Raw genomic sequence first — 19,039 nt, forward strand, 5'->3', positions numbered from 1 at the left:
ACTGTTGGTCCACCCTCCACTGGCTGCTGCGGCTGGCGCACCGCGCTGATCTGAAACCAGGAGCCAGGTTTCTCTCCTGGTCTCTCCCATGCAGGTGCAGGGCCCAAGGACTTGGGCCATCCTCCACTGCCTTCCCGGGCCATAGCAGAGAGCTGGCCTGGAAGAGGGGCAACCGGGACAGAATCCAGTGCCCTGACTGGGACTAGAACCCGGTGTGCCGGCGCCGCAGGCAAAGGATTAGCCTATTGAGCCGCAGTGCCAGCCAAAGCCAGGTCTTGAACTGGCGCCCATATGGGATGCCGGTGCTTCAGGCCAGGGCGTTAACCCACTGTGCTACAGTGCTGGCCCCTGTTTCCTCCTTTAGAGGCTGGAATGGCTGCCCTTGGGGGAACTCACACTTGTGGAGACTTTAACACTTGGGTTACAGCCTCTATTGTGACCTTTCACCTCATTTTGTTGCTTTCTTTGGGCATAAAGGGCAGAAGGGTTATTGGCTGTGATTTTTTTAAAGACTTTTCTGTACGAAGTTCTAGAATATTTCCATTTTTATTCACTGCCTTTTCTGCTGATTCTAAGGCTGGTCCATGATGTTAATAGGGGGACTCTTGGGAGGACAAAGTCAGGATGACCCTGGTAGACCAGGTGGCTCCTCCATTTACTGCACAGTGCTCAAGGGAGCAAAGCATCTTGTTTTAGATGAGATCAAAACAAAACATTCCATTCTACCCTCACCTCTGACCTAGACAGCCCTCTTAGCTACTATCGAGAAGGTATGTTTTTTCTATTGTCAATTAAACAAAGCCCTCTGGGATACTTAATAGCTTGGAGGAATGAATTTGGATTCAAAAAACTCTCAATAGGTTTCAAAGTTAGGCTTCACCAATGGAATTTACCAAACTTACATTTGAAGTTTCATATTTATGATCAAAATATTCATTTCCTAAGCACATAATGGGGAAAACATATCAGTTCATGTGAAAAAGGCTATGGATCTTGGCTAACTGGAAGCCTAACAAGTTCACAGCATCAAGCATCTAGGGAGTGATTGCAACAACAAAGGTCTTCTCTTTGTACTTTCCTGAGAACATAGGGAAGATTGTTGATGCCATATCAACCAGTTTACCAGTAAATATTTACTAAAGAGCTGCTGTGTGTCTTGTTCCAGGAAGCTGCTGTGTCAGGTCAAAACAAAAAGGAAGAACTTAAGGATCTTTCAACAGCTGAACAGACAGCACATATATAAAAATTGATGGCAGTAATGGAAACTTACATTTAAGTGCTTCAGTTTATCCTGTCTAATCATTTATGTTACCCCTTCTGATTTCATAGCTGCTCTATGAGTTGATAAATCAAATACAGTAACCATTTTAAAGATGGGAAAACTGAGGCTCAAAGAAGTTAAACCAGTGATTTGCAAACAAATAGCTCTCAGAACCCCTTTGCACCATTAAAATCATTGAGTTAGCTCACAATATATACATACATGAAATAAAAATCAATATATAAATATAAGAGCTACAAAAGTCTTAAAAGAAGATTGGGTATGAATTTTTTAACCTGGAATCAGGCAATAATTTAGATATGACCCCAAACGCATAAGCGACAAAAGAAAACATAGATAATTTGGACTACCTGAAAATTAAAAACATTTGTGCTTCAGAAGACACTATGAAAAAGGTGATGGGGCCGATGCTGTGGGTAAAGCCACCGCCTGCGGTGCTGGCATCCCATATGGGTACCGGTTCAAGTCCCGGTTGCTCCACTTTCTGATCCAGCTCCTGGGAAAGCAGTAGAAGATGGCCTTTGTCATTGGGCCCCTGCACCCATGTAGGAGACCCAGAAGAACCTCCTGGCTCCAGATGGGCACAGCTCTGGTGATTGAGGACATCTGGGGAGTGAACGAGCAGATGGAAGACCTCTCTCTCTCTCTCTCTCTCTCTCTCTCTCTCTCTCTGCCTCTGCCTCTCTGTAAATCTGCCTAAGAGAGAAGGAAGGAAGGAAGGAAGGAAGGAAGGAAGGAAGGAAGGAAGGAAGGAAGGGAGGGAGGGAGGGAGGGAGGGAGGGAGGGAGGGAGGGAGGGAAGGGGAAAAAAGGTGAATAGACAACCCATAGAATGGGAGAAAAATACTTGCAAATTACACACCTGATGTCTGTTTTCTGTGGCTGTAAGAGGATATCTGAAATGGGGTAATTTAGAGAAGAAAGAAGCTTACTTGGTTCTAGAGGCTGGAGGTCCAATATTGGGCAGGCACGTCCCACTGTGACACGGCAGCCGTGGGAAAGGGCAGAGGGCACCTGCTGAGTGGAGAAGGACAGACTCAAGGCTGCTGCACCATATAACAACCTATTCTCACAGTCCTCCAAGAACTGCTTTAATCTCTTCTTCCTTTTTAATATTTATTTGCAAGTCAGAGTTACAGAGAAGGAGAGGCAGGGATCTTCCATTTGCTGGTTCACTCCCAAAATGATCTCAATGGTCAGGACTGGGCCAGGCTGAAGCCAGGAGCCAAGATCATCTTCTGGGTGTCCCATGTGGTTTCAGGGGCACTTGGGCCATCTTCCACTGCTTTCTCAGGTGCATTAACAAGAAGGTGGATGGGAAGTAGAGCAGCTGAAACTCAAACTGGTGCCCATATGGGATGCTGGCGCTGCAGGCCATGACTTTACCGGCTATGCCACAGTGCTTTAATCTGTCTTAATAACCTGACCATCTCCTAATTGTCCCACTGCTTCTCAGCACTGCCATATTGGGAATAAATTTCAACATGAATTTTGGAAGAGACAAATCACATTCAAATCATAGCATCAGGTAAAGGATGATTATCTGAAATAGATAATGAATCCTTACAATTAAACCTTAAAGAAACAGAAAGTCCAATTTTTGAATGGATTTGACTAGAAATTTCTCCAAAGATATATAGGTGACCAATAAGCACACGAAAAGATGCTCAGTATCATTAGTCATTGGGAAAATGTCCACCAAAACCTTGATGAGACACCTCTTCACATTCACCTGGATTAGTATAATGAAAAAACAGAGTTAATAAGTGTTGGGTAGGATTTGAAAAGTTTGGAACACTTGTATGCCAGTGCTAGGGATGGAGGTTGGTACAGCTGCTTTGGAAAAGAGTTGGGCAATTCCTCAGTAGTTTAGCATAGAGATACCCTGTGACCCAGTGATTCTCCTGGAGAACTGAAAATATTTGTCTACACAAAAAAATTGCCCATGAATACTTGAAATAGTAGCAATTTTCATTATAACTATAAAGTTGAAACAATGCAAATGTCTGTTAACTGACAAGTTGATAAATGAAAAGAGATATATCCATATAATGGAATATCAGTCAACAATTAAAAAAAGAGCAACATGGGTCTGGCATAGTGGTGCAGTGGATTAAGCTGCTGCTTGCAATGCCAGCATCCCATATGGGTGCACCAGTTTGAATCCCAGCTGCTCCACTTCTGATCCAATTCCCTGCTAGTGTTCCTGGGAAAACAGTGGAAGACAGTCCAAGAGCTTGTTCCCCTGTCATCCACGTGGGAGGTCTGGGTGGAGTTCCTGACTCCTGGTCTCAGCCTGGCCCAGTCCCAGCTGTTATGGCCATTTGCAAAATGAACTAGGAGACAAATCTCGTTCTCTCCCTGTCTCTCCCTCTCTCTCCCGCCACCTTTCTTTGACAGGTAGAGTTATAGACAGTGAGAGAGAGAGAGAGACAGAGAGAAAGGTCTTCCTTCTGTTGGTTCACTCCCCAAATGTCCGCCAGAGCCGGCGCTGCACCAATCCGAAGCCAGGAGCCAGGTGCTTCTTCCTGGTCTCCCATGCAGGAGCAGGGCCCGAGCACTTGGGCCATCCTCCACTGCTTTCTCAGGCCACAGCATAGAGCTGGACTGGAAGACGAGAAACTGGGACTAGAAATGGCACCCATATGGGATGCCAGTGCCACAGGTTGAGGATTAACCTAGTGCACCATGGCGCCAGCCCCTCACTCCACCTTTCAAATAATAAAATAAAACTTTAAAAAATGCTGACACAAGCTACAGAGTGGATGAAGTGTGAAAACACTGAACTAAGTGAAAGAAGCCAGACACAAAGGAACACATATCATGTGATCCCACTTATGTGAAATGCCCAGAATGGGCAAATCTACAGGGCAGAAAGTAGGGTTGGACTGAGGATAGAAGATCACTGAGGGGAAGCGAGGAGTGAGCACTCATGGGTACTGTGTTCTTCTGGGGGTAACTGAAACATGTGAAAGTTCATTGTGATGATGGTTGCTCAACTCTGAATGTACCAAAAACCATTGAACTTTAAACTTCAAGATTTTAAGGTATGCAAACTATAGCTCATTAAGCTGTTCTAAAAGACTGTAGAAGACCCTGAATAGTTTTTATGTGGGTTATATCTATTAATATTCACCAATTAAGAGTTGGTATTGTGGCATAGAGGGTTAAGCTGCTGCCTGGGGCTGGTGCCATGGCTCACTTGGTTAATCCTCCACCTGCGGCGCTGGCACCCCATATGGGCGCCGGGTTCTAGTCCCAATTGCTCCTCTTCCAGTCCAGCTCTCTGCTGTGGCCCGGGAGGTTAGTGGAGGATGGCTCAAGTCCTTGGGCCCTGCACCCGCATGGTAGAACAGGAGGAAGTACCTGGCTCCTGGCTTCGGATCAGCGTACCTCCGACCATGGGGGCCGTTTGGGGGGTGAACCAACAGAAGGAAGACCTTTCTCTCTGTCAGTCTCTCTCACTGTCTGACTCTATCTGTCAAATAAACAAATAACAAACAAACAAACAAAAAGCTGCTGGAATCCAAATGGGCACTAATTCATGTCCCAGCTTCCCTGCTCCCTGCTAATGGCCTGGATACAGCAGCAGAAAAGGGCCCAAGTGTTTGGGCCCCTGCCACCCATGTGGGAGACCTGGATGAAGCTCTAGTGTGGGCCTTTGCTGCCATTTGGGTAGTGAACCAGCAAATGGAAGCTCGCTCTCTCTGTCTCTCTCTCTGTCTCTCTGTCTCTCTCTCTGTCTCTCTCTCTCTCTGATTCTCCCACTCTCTCTGTAACTCTGACTTTCAAAATAAACAAATCTTTTTTAAAAATTCACCAATTAGAAATTAAAATAGAGGGACTGGCACTGTGGTATAGTGGGTAAAGCCACTGCCTGCAGTGTTGTCATCCCATATGGGTGCCGATTCAAGTGCTGGCTGCTCCATTTCTGATCCAGCTCTCTGCTATGGCCTAGAAAGCAGCAGCAGATGTCCTAAGTCATCGAGCTCCTGCACCTGTGAGGGAGACCTGGAAGAAGCTCCCAGCTCCTAGCTTCAGATCGGCCCAGCTCCAGCCATTGCAGCCATTTGGGAAGTGAACCAGCAGATGGAAGACCTCTCTCTCTCTCTCACTGCCTCTGCCTCTCTGTAACTCTGCCTTTCAAATAAATAAATAAATAAATCTTTTTTAAAAAGAAAATATAAATATCTTCTAAATATTAATCTATTTTAATAACAAACAGAAAATATAAACATAAATCACAAAATTTTATGGAAATAGCTATATTTTCCAAAATATTCACTGAGAGGGGTGTTTATGAAGAAAAACTAATCCCACACAGGTTATTGGCAAAGAGCAAAATATTCTATTGGATTCTTTTTTTTTAAGATTTATTTATTTATTTAAAAGTCAGAGTTACACAGAGAGAGAAGGAAAGGCAGAGAGGGAGAAAGCGAGAGAGAGAGAGAGGTCTTCCATCCGCTGGCTCACTCCCCAGCTGGCCACAATGGCCGGAGCTGCGCCGATCTGAAGCTAGGAGCCAGGAGCTTCCTCCAGGTCTTCCTACGTGGGTGCAGGGGCCCAAGGACCTGGGCCATCTTGTACTGCTTTCCCAGGCCATACTGGAGCAGCTGGGACTCGAACCGGCACCCACATGGGATGCCAGCACTGCAGGTGGCAGCCCCACCCACTATGTCATAGCGCCAGCCCCCTAACAAAAGACCTCTCTCTCTGCCTCTCCTCTCTGTGTGTAACTCTAACTTTCAAGTAAAATACATAAATCTTTAAAAGAGAGAAAGAGAGAGAGAGAGAGAGAGAGAGAGAGAGAGAGAGAGAGAGAATTGTGGCTAGCCTTTGATGTAATACTCAAACTCCAAAAAAGGGTCATTACTTAAGGTTTGTTAAGGTTTGTTGCAATGTGGAATCTCAAATTATATCATTAAACTTTTCCTATTCTGTTCCATCAGAGTCCATTGGTCTTGCTTTTTTTTGTTTAAGATTTATTTATTTATTTGAAAGGCAGAGTTACAGAAAGGCAGAGACAGAGAGGGAGAGAGAGAGAGAGAGAGTCTTCCATCCTCTGGTTCACTCCCCAGATGGCTGCAACAGCCAGAGCTGGGCCCATCTGGAGCCAGGAGCCAGGAGCTTCTCTTGGTCTCCCACATGGGTGTAGGGGCCCAAGGACTTGGGCCATCTTCTACTGCTTTCCAGGCCATAGCAGAGAGCTGGATGGGAAGCGGAGCAGCCAACACTCGAATCGGTGCCTGTATGGGATACCGGCACTGCAGGCAGCAGCTTTACCTGCTCCACCATAGCACCGGCTTCTTTGCTTTCTTTTTGAACTCATCATTTATCCATGTGTGATTTGTCATATTGTCCATTTGGAAAATATTAATTCAATAAATAAGGAAAATCTGAAATATCAACACATTTAATTTTTTTTGACAGGCAGAGTTAGACAGTGAGAGACAGAGACAGAGAGAAAAGTCTTCCTTCCGTTGGTTCACACCCCCCCCCCCCCCGAATGGCGGCTACGGCCAGCACGCTGTGCCGATCCGAAGCCAGGAGCCAGGTGCTTCTCCTGGTCTCCCACACAGGTGCAGGGCCCAAGCACTTGGGCCATCCTCCACTGCACTCTCGGGCCACAGCAGAGAGCTGGACTGGAAGAGGAGCAACCGGGACAGAACCGGTGCCCCAGCCGGGACTAGAACCCGGGGTGCTGGCACCGCAGGTGGAGGATTAGCCTAGTGAGTCGCAGCGCCAGCCAACACATTTAATTTTCAATATCAAAAGTCACATCTGTTAATATTTTATCAGATGAGTCTTTAAGCATTAGGAATCTGTGAACAATGCCACATAAAAGACTTTAAAATTCTAATCTTTATCAGAGGCTCAAATTTTATCATTGGAATAGATATTGCATATTGTTTCTTAGACATAATGATTCTACCTTACTAATATTTGAGAAATATCTCCCAAATACCTGTGTCTAACCATAGTTTGTTCATTCTTTCAAGAAAAAGTGATGAGACAGGAAAAAGTGGTTAATTTATCTTGCAACTAAAACCGTGGTTCTTTGGCAGGTATCAAAGTTGCTTTAGGTGTACTTCCTGCCTCAAGTCACAGAATTTTAAAAGGATGTATTCTCAAAGATCAATATTTAATATAACCAATAATTCTTCCTTCTTTATCAAGAACATCTTAAATGGAAGTGAATTCATCTTTGAATGCATGGCAGTGAAAAGGAAAACGACCACTGCTACAGCTTGGTGCTATTGCCTTAATTCTTGTTAGGGGACAGGGGCCGACCCACCACTGCTTGGTACTCCCCATACAAATGTCAACATGATGGTGGAAAATGACAAATAAAAGCCAAATATTATTATGTGTATCACTGTGGCCTCGCAGATCCCCTGAAAAGTCACTGGGGTGAATTCAGGGGTCCACAGACCTCACATAGAAAACTTCTGCTTGGGGGCCAGCATTGTGGTGCAGTGGGTTAAGCTACCACCTGTGATGCCAGCATCCCATATCAAAGTGCTGGTTCAAGGCCCAGCTTTTCCACTTCTGATCCAGCTTCTTGCTAGTGCTTCTGGGTAAGCAGTTGAAGATAGCTCATGTACTTGAGCCCTACCATCCATGTGGGAGATTAGGATGAAATTCCTGGCTCTTGGAACCATTTGGGGAATGAAGTAGCAGATGGAAGATCTTTCGTGTGTGTGTGTGTGTGTGTGTTTGTGTGAGACTCTGCCTTTCGAATAAATGAATCTTGAAAAGAAAATGTCTGCATTAAATGCCGAAGTTATGGACTTAGTAAGCAATGGGAAGAACATTTAAAACTAAATCATAATGACTTTTGGTCTAAAGATTCTTCTACTTTGCAAAATGAATGACACATTTATGAAGTGTAGTGAGAACTCATCTTCAAGCCAAATTGTTAAGTTTCTACCACAGGCCTATTTTGAAAAGCAATTAGTGGTTTATCAATTAGGTCTGATAACAGTAAGCTCATCTAGTCTGGATCATTAAAGACAGCTTGAACAGATTTGCTGAAACCATGAAGGAATGGTAAATAGCTAGAGATTAAAGGAGACAAAGTTGACATCCATTGCACAGACCGAAAATAATGATACCTAAGACCTACTGCATTATGTTTGGTTGAAGGAGTTTCATGAATTTGAAATCACAGGGTCTCAAAAGTAGGTGAAATCTAAGAGAAAATCTAGTCCATTACCTCATCCCGTGCAGGACCCTTCACACAGCATTCGGCACAGGTGGAACAGATCTGGAGAGGAGGGGCTTACCCATCCCAAGACATCTTAGAACAGCTCACGTTATTTAGACCTAACACTGACCCTTCTCCCTTCCTCTCCACAACCACACTGTAATACCCTCATAGTTTAACTGCTTTATTCAGTCCTCTGGAGCAATAAGAAATAGGTCTACTTCCTCTTCTGTGGTATAAGTCGAAAGCTAAGTCTCCTCGTACACTTTTCCTTTTTTAGTCTAAAGGTACTCAAGTTTTTCAACTTTACTTTCTGTCCAACCCATTTCATTGTCTTTTGCTTCTCTGTAGCTTGTGTGTGGTTCCTCCAGGCCTTGCTCCCAGCCCTGTCTCCTCCCTGCACTTGTCCTCAGTGAACTTTCCCTTCTCCACTGATGGAGCCCTTGTGTTCCAGGCCTTGTGCTCTCTTCTGCCGCTGAATCCTCAGCACAACCCCTGTGGATTAGGGATGCTCAACAGTCAGACAAAGTGTTCCCATCTAGTAGCTCTGCTTTCAAATTCCTGGCAACAGCCAAGAGGTGGGGATTAACCAAAGTCTCCCACATGGGTGGCAGGAAACAACCACTTGAGCCATCACTGAAGCGGAAGTCAGGAGCCAGAGCAGGGACTCAAACCCAGGCACTCTGATATGCATGTAGCTGCTTTAAAACTCCCTACTCCTAGGTTGTGGCATGGTGGATTAAGCTGCCACCTGCGATGTCTGCATCCCATGTGGGAGCTGGTTCAAGTCTCTGATGCTTCACTTTCCATCCAGCTCCCTGCTAATGTATCTGAAAAGCGGTGGGTGATGGCCGAAGTGCTTGGGTTCCTGCCATCCATGGGGGAGACCTAGATGGAGTTCCTGGTTCCTGGCTTCAGCTTGGCCCAGCCCTGGCCATTGCAGCCACTTGGGGAGTGAACCAGAATGTGGAAAATCTCTCCCTCTCTATTTACTCTGCCTTTCAAATAAATAAATAATTCTTAAAAAAAAAAAAAAAAAAAAAAGGCCGGCGCCGCGGCTCACTAGGATAATCCTCCGCCTTGCGGCGCCGGCACACCAGGTTCTAATCCCGGTCAGGGTGCCGGTTCTGTCCCGGCTGCCCCTCTTCCAGGCCAGCTCTCTGCTGTGGCCAGGGAGTGCAGTGGAGGATGGCCCAAGTGCTTGGGCCCTGCACCCCATGGGAGACCAGGAGAAGCACCTGGCTCCTGCCATCGGATCAGCGCGGTGCGCCGGCCATAGCGCGCCAGCCGCGGCGGCCATTGGAGGGTGAACCAACGGCAAAGGAAGACCTTTCTCTCTGTCTCTCTCTCTCACTGTCCACTCTGCCTGTCAAAAAACAAAACAACAACAAAAAAAACAAAACAAAACAAAACAAAACTTGGCCAGCACCGCAGCTCACTTGGCTAACCCTCCGCCTGTGACACCGGTACCCCGGGTTCTAGTCCCGGTTGGGGTGCTGGATTCTGTCCTGGTTGCTCCTCTTCCAGTCTAGCCCTCTGCTGTGGCCCAGGAAGGCAGTGGAGGATGGCCCAAGTGCTTGGGCCCTGCACCTGTGTGGGAGACCAGGAGGAAGCACCTGGCTCCTGGCTTCGGATTGGCGCAGTGCGCCGGCCATGGTGGCCATTTGGGGGAGTGAACCAATGGAAGGAAGATGTTTCTGTCTCTCTCACTGTCTAACTCTGCCTGTCAAAAAAAAAAAAAAGAAAAGAAAAGAAAAGAAAAGAAAAGAAAACCTCTTTACCCCTTCTCTACCCCTTTTAAATAAAAGCACTACAGTTTAAGAATATTTGGTCCTATGTACCCATCACCTCATTCAAAATATGACAGTTGCAACAACCTAAAACCCTCACACACTACTTTTTAATTTCAGTGTTTCTCTTAAGATACATTGAACATCTTTTGATAGCAATGACTATATTTTTTAAAGATTCATTTATTTATTTGAAAGTCAGAGTTATGCAGACAGAGGAGAGGCAGAGAGATAGAGGTCTTCCATCCAATGGTTCACTCCCCAATTGTCTGTAATGGTCAGAGCTGTGCCAAACCAAAGCCAGGAGCCAGAAGCTTCTTCTGGGTCTCCCACATGGGTGCAGGAGCCCAAGGATGTGGGCCATCTTCTACTGCTTTCCCAGGCCATAGCAGAGAGCTGGATTGGAAGTGGAGCAGCTGGGTCTTGAACCTGCGCCCTTATGGGATGCCAGTGCTTCAGGCCAGGGCGTTAACCTGCTGCACCACAGCACTGGCCCCACAATCAATGTATTTTTATAACATAATTTTCACGGCCAAATCAGATTTCATCAAATGGATGCTTTAATGAATTATTAGTATTTTTAAAGATTTATTTTATTTATTTGAAAGACAGAGTAACAGAAATAGAGACAGAGAGAAAAGTCTTCCATCTGCTGGTTCACTCCCCAGATGGTCGCAATAGCCGGAGCTAGGCCAATCCAAAGCCAGGAGCCAGGAGCTTCTTCCAGGTCTCCTACATGGGTGCAGGGGCCCAAGGATCTGGGCCATCTTCTGCTATCCCATACAATAGCAGAGAGCTGGATCGGAAGAGGAGCAGCCGGGACTAGAACCGGCACCCATATGGGATGCCGGTGCTTCAGGACAGGGCTTTCACCCACTGAGCGACAGCTTCAGCCTCTTGATGAATTATTTAACCAACACAGATACAGGAGTTTTTTCTTTTCTTTTTAATTTCCTGCTTCCTCTTCCTTTTTTTCACTTCCACTATTTTAGATTTTATTTTATTTTATTAAAACATCTATTTTTTTGAAAGACAGAGTTACAGAGAGAGGCAGAGACAGAGAGAGAGGTCTTCCGCCCACTGATTCACTCCCCAGATGCCCGCAACAGCTGGAGCTGCGCTGATCCAAAGCCAGGAGCCAAGAGCTTCTTCCGGGTCTCCCACATAGGTGCAGGAACCCAAGGACCTGGGCCATCTTCCACTGCCTTCCCCGGCCACAGCAGAGAGCTGGATTAGAAGAGGAGCAGCTGGGACTTGAACGAGCGCCCATATGGGATACCGGTGCTCTGGCCAGGGCTTTAACCCACTGGGCCACAGTGCTGGCCCTGTGAATTTCTAGTTTTATCATGAGAATAGGATGATCCCTCTGATGGCTTTTTTGCTTCATCTTGACCTGGCTAGATAGGATTACAATGCCAGTCTTCTGATGGGCTTTGTCCCACCCACTTAATGCTTGCTTGAAAGACAGCACTTGGACATGATAGCTGGGGTCTCCCTCTCTCCGAGCCTCCTTCCTGGCTGCTGCTTTGCTTGCTTTTCTCATTGTCCTGTCTGCATTGAAATTCTTCTACCTGAACCAGGTCACCTTTCTTCATAACCATTTCCCCATAACAATCACTCTAGGTTGAGACCACAGGATCCCTCATCTGAGTCTGACAGTAACCTGAGAACTGGTGCCCCAGCCCCCACCTGGCCCCTCTCTGCTCTCCATTTGCCCACCACAGCTGCCTCTCTGAAACCAGGGCCAATCATGTTCTTTCCTGCTTGGAACGTCTGGTGACTCCTTATCACCTGCAGAAGCTGGGCTGCACCCTCCACGCGGTCCCACAGCCGCCTTGCCACATTCCCTGCCTCCCCACCTCACACACTTCCTGCTCCAGCCCTGCAGCCAGGCAGATCCTGAACACTTTGGGATTTCTGTGCCTTCGCTCCCCCTCTCCTTAGGGCAGGGTTTGTCACAGTCTGCAGCCCTTCAGACTCCTTTGGGGATGCTTGCAGTCCACATCAGAGTCATGGGTTGGAGTCCCAGCTCCTCCAGTTCAGACCCAGCTTCCTGCTAACGTGCAGCCTTGGAGGCAGCAGATGACAGCTGCCGAGTCCCTCCTGCCATCCACGTGGGAGGCCCCAGGAGACTGGGATTGCGTCCCAGCCTCCTGGCTTTCTCCTGGCCAGCCCTGGCTGTTGCTGGCATTTGGGGGGTGAAGCAGCGAATGGAAGATGTCTCCATCTCCCTCTTCCTCTCTCATTGCCTTTCAGATTACACTAAGGTGACTTGTGCTCTCCGCGTGCCCACCCCGCTGTCTGTTCCGCTGACTCTCGGCCCCTCTCCCTGCTCCCCGGCGGCTGTTTGCAGTGAGCTCTGCCTGGTGGCCTGTCCCGGTCAGCCAGGGCCACAGGGCCTCCAAGGCCGCTGTGGAACCAGAGGCGCAGGGGAGGGAACCGCAGGGGGAGGCCGGGCAGAGAGCGAGGCCACAGCCCTGTCTGCGGCTGCCCCGCAGAGAAGCCGGGGCCCTCTGCGGGGAAGGAACCTGCTCTCCACTGCGGTGCACGTGAAACCCCGACCCACTAGTGCGCCCGCACTTCCCCATTCCCGGGGAGGGCAGACTGAGGGCTGGGAGAGGAGCGCCTGAGGCAGACGCCCTGGAAGGAAAACTGCCACCAGGGCCCGGGGCTTCACAGGAGCGGGAGGCTGGAACGATCGCGCCTCCTGATTGGAGCAGACGGAATCAGACAAGCTTGGCGGCTGCTGATTGGCTCCGCCGGGTCAGGCGCTGTTGGCTGGCTTGTGTGTCAGTAGCTTGCAGGACCTGGGTCTGTGACCGACAGTAACCCCGGTGGGAGGGGCGGGGCGCGCGCCTGTCCTCAGGCTCCTGCTGGCCGCCAGCCAGGCTCAGACAGGCCCGCCCTCAGCAGAGGGGGCTGGGCGAGAGCCGGGCAGGCGGTGGCTTGGGGATGTTCAGCTGGAGCTGAGTGCTGCGTGCCTTCCCGCAGGACTTCCACGCAGAGCCGCTGACTTGGTGCACTGGGCCTTGCGTGTTTGGGAGAGTTTGGTGTGGATCTGTGTGTGGACAGATGTGTTGGAGGTGGCTGGGGCATGGTGTTATGGCCACGTGGGTGGCTGTCATGACTGTGCCCCAGTGACCACAGGGAGGGGGCCTGTGGCCTGACCTGCTCAGGCTCCTTGGGCCCTAGGGTGGACAAGGCGAGAGTGGACGCTTTGGCCCCCGGGGAACCTTTCTGGCAGAGGTGCTACTGTGGCCACCCTCTACCCCAGGGAGAAGGGCATTCTGGGGACCAGCTTTCTTGGAGCTAGGGAGGAGAAAGGGACAGATGTGTCCACATGAAGGAACAGGGGTGACCTGGTGCGTTGCTGGTGTTGTGACAGTGGGGTCAGCCCCTGTGGAGACATTAAACACAGAATAATCCTGTGTCCCAGCCTTCCACGCCTAGGTAGAAACCCAAGTGAGTTGCAGACAGGTGTCCATAGCAGCACTGTTCACAGTAGCAAAAAAGGGTGACAGCTCACACGGTCATCAGCGGATGAACTGGTAAACCACCATCCGAGGTACCAGCACACACTTGGGGCAGGAGGCAATGAAAGGCATGCAGTACCAATCCTTACCCACAACACGGGTGACCATCAGTCACATTATTTTAAAGAAGGAACCCAGCATATGATGTCACATTCCATTGCTATGAAATATCCAGAACTGATAACTTCTTAGATAAAACAGAGAGCGGATTAGTGTTTGCCAGGGATTGGGGGGGTGCAATGGGCGTGGGGGTGGGAAGAAGATGAGGAGTCACTGTTGAATAGACAGAGTTTTCTTTGGGGTGGTGAAAAGGTTTTGAAAGTAGAGGTGATGGTTGCACAATGTAGTGAATGTGCTAAATACCACAAAACTATACACTTTAACATGGTTTTGTGTTATGTAAATTCCATTATAGTTAAAATGTTTATGCATGTATATATATCTGAAAGAAATAAATAAACTCACTGAAAGATGATTTTCTACTGTCCAGAATTATCTAAGGAATGAGAAAACAGCCGTGGATCATGCTGGGCCCTTCACGGCCCAAGTGTTCACTTTCTTCTTTGCTCATTTCCTCTCTTTGTTCACCAAGGTTTTTATTTTATTTTTTAAAGATACTTTTTTAAAAGATTTAATTATTTATTTGAAAAGCAGAGTTACAGAGAGGCAGAGGCAGAGAGAAAGAGAGAGAGTGAGAGCGAGATTTCCTCAAATGGCTACAGGGCTGGAGCTGGGCTGATCCAAAGTCAGGAACCAGGAGCCTCCTCTTGACCTCCCATGTGGGTGTAGAGGCCCAAGCACTTGGGCCATCTTTCACCTGTTTCCCAAGCCATAGAAAAGAGCCAGATTAAAAGTGGAGCAGCCCAGCCGGTGCCGTGGCTTAACAGGCTAATCCTCCGCCTTATGGCGCCGGCACACCGGGTTCTAGTCCCGGTTGGGGCGCCAAATTCTATCCCGGTTGCCCCTCTTCCAAGCCAGTTCTCTGCTATGGCCCGGGAAGGCAGGTGAGGCTGGCCCAAGTCCTTGGGCCCTGCACCCCATGGGAGACCAGGAGAAGTACCTGGCTCCTGGCTTCGGATCAGTGCGATGCGCCGGCCGCAGTGGCCATTGGAGGATGAACCAACGGCAAAAAGGAAGACCTTTCTCTCTGTCTCTCTCTCTCTCACTATCCACTCTGCCTGTCAAAAAAAGTGGAGCAGCTGGAACTTTAACCAGTACCCAAATAGGATGCTGGCAGCTTTACCAAATGGGTGACAGCTTTACCCACTACACCACAGTGCTGGCCCCTCACCAAGGTTTTTAAAGCCTCATCTGGCCCTCACTACTCACTGCTCCCTATGGGAAATGGCTCAAGGGAGAGGCCCTTTTGGCTGCATTGAGGAGGTCCCGGCCTGGCGAGAGAACCCTGTGAGTCAGCAGAGCCTACACTGAGCCCTTGTGAGCCCTCTGTGGTTTGGGTGTGGCAGACTGGGTAGGACTCCGTGGGAGAGGGGCTAACTTGGGTCCCCAAAGTGGGGAGGCTCGTGCTTCCAGGAACCCCATGGAATTCCTTGGAGCCTGTGATTAGGGCTTGTGGCATTTGCCCCAAAGTTAATGTGTAAGAATCAGTGTTTTGCCGGTGGCATAAAATGTTAAGTACAAGTCACAGAATAGGACTCCCACTCCCTGTGACATTTCACAGAATCACGCAGTCAGAATTTAAAACAAGACATGAAATCTTTCCAACTCTTTGACTATTTAGCGCAGGGAGTCATTTCTGAAAGAGGAGGCTGTCCTTGCAGAGTATAAGAAAGACCATGCAGGAGAGTGGGGGGTGCTGGGAAAGAGAGAGGAAAGGTCAGGCAAGTTGCTGTGGTTTGACAGGACCACTTAGCACTCAGACACGGTTGAGGAGGAAGGTGGGTCCCTGGGTGGAGTGAGTTGGGTCTTCCTGGCAGAGGAGGCATTCCCAGTGTGTGCATGAGTGAAGCTCCCTGCCATTGCTTCCCCAAGGAGGGGCCACGCCAGGCTTTGCCTCTGAGTGTTAGTGACTATCACCGGGCCTGTACTTGGATGTGAGAGATGTAGGCTTCACTAGTTTGTCATCTGCTCCACGCCCAGGAGAGCCAGGTGTTAGGATCATGGTTCTGGAGCCAGATCAGAGCACCGGGCTCACTCCCTCACAGATTTCTCCCTGAGGCACAGGGAGAATGTGGTTTGCTTTAGAGTGGTGACTCCAAGCTCTATCTGAGTTATATCATGTATCAGTCCTCATGGTTTTTCATTACTGAACAATATCTTGTTGCATAAGCTTACCATATATATGTATTCATCTGTTAATGAACGTTTAAGTTAATTCTACTTTTTGGTTTTTATATCATGCTTCTATGAATATTCATGTATAAATTTCTGTGTAGACATGTTCTTTTGGCCATATATTTAGGAACTGAAACGCTAGATCATCTGTTATCTTTTTTTTTTTTAATGTTTATTGATTTTCATCCATTTGAAAGGCAGAGTGACAGAGAATACAAGAGTTAGAGAATGATCTTCCATCTACTTATTCACTACTCAAATGCCCACAGATAGCAAGGGCTGGGTCAGGCTGAAGCCTGGAGGCTGGAACGCCATCTGAGTCTCCCTCATGGGTGGCAGAGGTCCAAGCACTTGAGCCATCATCTGCTGCCTCCCAGGATACATTAATAGGAAGCTGGATTACAAGCAAAGGTGTGGGGCTGGCATTGTGGTGTAGCAGGTTAAATAGCTGCGTGGGATACTGGTTCAAGTCCTGGCTGCCCTGCTTCAAATCCAGCTCCTGCTAATGCACCTTGGAAAGCAGTAAAGGATGGCCTAGGAGCTTGGGCCCCTGCACCCATGTGGGAGACCCAGAGGAAGCTCCTGGCCTCAGCCTGGCCCAGTCCTGGCCATTGCTGCCATTTAGGGAGTGGACCAGTGACTAAATGAGGCTAAGGACTAAGTGAACCACCCGTGTTGTCTCCCAGCCGGAATTGAGGGCTGGAGCCCGTGAGTGAAACTCGGGCACTCTGATGAAGGACACCAGTGTCCTAACCAGCTTCTTAACCACTAGGCCAAATATGCCCTCCACTCGGCCTATTTTTATATTGGTTACTTGTCATTCTGTTGAGTTGTAAGAGTTCCTTTTATTCTTTAGTTATTAATCCTCTATATCATATATATGATTTGCAAGTAGTATTTTCTCCCATTCTGGGTCTTGCCTTTTTATTTTCTTGATACTGTAGTATCTTTTGTTTTTTAAGATTTATTTTTTTATTTGAAGGGCAGAGTTACAGATAGAGAGAGGGAGAGATAGAGAGCTCTTCCATTCACTGGTTCCCTCCCCAAATGGCTGCAATGGCAGGAGCTGGGCCAATCCAAAGCCAGGGGCTAGCAGCCAGGAACTTTTTTTTTTTTTTTTTTTTTTTTGACAGGCAGAGTGGACAGTGAGAGAAAGAGACAGAGAGAAAGGTCTTCCTTTTCCGTTGGTTCACCCTCCAATGGCCACTGCAGCTGGCACGCTGTGGCCGGCGCATTGCACTGATCCGAAGCCAGGAGCCAGGTGCTTATCCTGGTCTCCCATGCGGGTGCAGGGCCCAAGGACTTGGGCCATCCTCCACTGCACTCCCGGGCCACAGCAGAGAGCTGGCCTGGAAGAGGGGCAACTGGGACAGAATCCAGCGCCGCAACCAGGACTAGAACCTGGTGTGCCGGCACCGCAGGCGGAGGATTAGCCTATTGAGCTGCAGTGCCGTCCAGAGCCAGGAACTTCTTTTGGGTCTCCCTCATGGGTGCTGGGGCCCCAGCACTTGGGCCATCTTCCACTGCTTTCCCAGGTGCATTAGCAGGGAGCTGGATCAGAAGAGGATCAGCCATCCTGGCTGCCAGCTTTGGCCTGGCCCAGCCCTGGCCACTGCAGCCATCTGGGGAGTGACTCAGAGGATGGAGGATTTTTTTTGTCTCTCTCTCTCTCTCTCTCTCTGAAGCAATAACTCTTATATATCCATGTTCCTGGATTGGAAGTCTATGAACATGGGATTTCTCTCCATTTATTTTGACCTCCTTTAATACCTTTCCATAGCATTGTGTAGTTCTCAGTGTACTGTTCTTGTGCACTTTTTGTGAAATTTATTCCTAGAATAAATATGGAATTATTAGTTTCATTCTCAGATTACTCATTGCTAGTTTGTAAAAATACAATTAATTTTTGTATATTAATAATGTATATGGGCCGGCGCTGCGGCTCACTTGGTTAATCCTCCGCCTGCGGCGCCGGCACCCTGGGTTCTAGTCCCAGTTGGGGTGCCAGATTCTGTCCCGATTACTCCTCTTTCAGTCCAGCTCTCTGCTGTGGCCCAGGAAGGCAGTGGAGGATGGCCCAAGTGCTTGGGCCCTGCACCCGCATGGGAGACCAGGAGAAGCACCTGGCTCCTGGCTTCAGATCAGCGCGATGCACTGGCCGCAGCGCGCCGGCCATAGCAGCCATTTGGGAGGTGAACAAACAGAAAGGAAGACCTTTCTCTCTGTCTCTCTCTCTCACTGTCTAACTCTGCCTGTCAAAAAAAAAAAAAAAAAAAGTATATGGAGCCTGACTAAACTCATTTATTAGCTCAAATAGTTGTGTGTATGTACTTTTTTGGATTTTGTATAAGGAAAGTCATATCATTTGGAAACAGGCATGGTTCACTTCTTCCTTCCTCATCTGGATGCCCATTTCTTTCTTTCTTTTTTCTTTAATATTTATTTATTTACTTGAGAGACAGAGACAGAGAGAGATAGAGATCATCCATCTGCTGGTTCACTATGCACACACAGCACCGGCCCCTGGATGCCCATTTCTTATTCTGCCATCGGACACTGGGAATTTTGCCTCTATGTTCTTCTCCATTAGTATCTGAACCTACTTCTGTCCATTTGCCCCAGGATTCAACCTTGATTTCTAACAGGACCTTGATCACTTTATATCTTCCTATTCAAAGCATGTGAAAAACAGTTCCTTTCTTTGCCTCCCATGACCTCTTATTCTACATCTCACCCTTCCACGGCAGTTCATCACTGTTCCCTCCCTCGATTCACCCCACCATGCTAATCTGCTGTTTTCTGGCACTAAGATCTCTCTCTCCCTTTTCCACTCATCTTTTAGAAATTTTGCAGAGAGGAATAAGAAAACAATCCTGGGCTGGCACTCTAGCACAGTGGGTTAAAGCCCTGGCCTACAATGCCTGCATCCTGTG

The sequence above is a fragment of the Lepus europaeus genome, chromosome 17 (assembly GCF_033115175.1).
Source record: "Lepus europaeus isolate LE1 chromosome 17, mLepTim1.pri, whole genome shotgun sequence".
Taxonomy (NCBI): domain Eukaryota; kingdom Metazoa; phylum Chordata; class Mammalia; order Lagomorpha; family Leporidae; genus Lepus; species Lepus europaeus.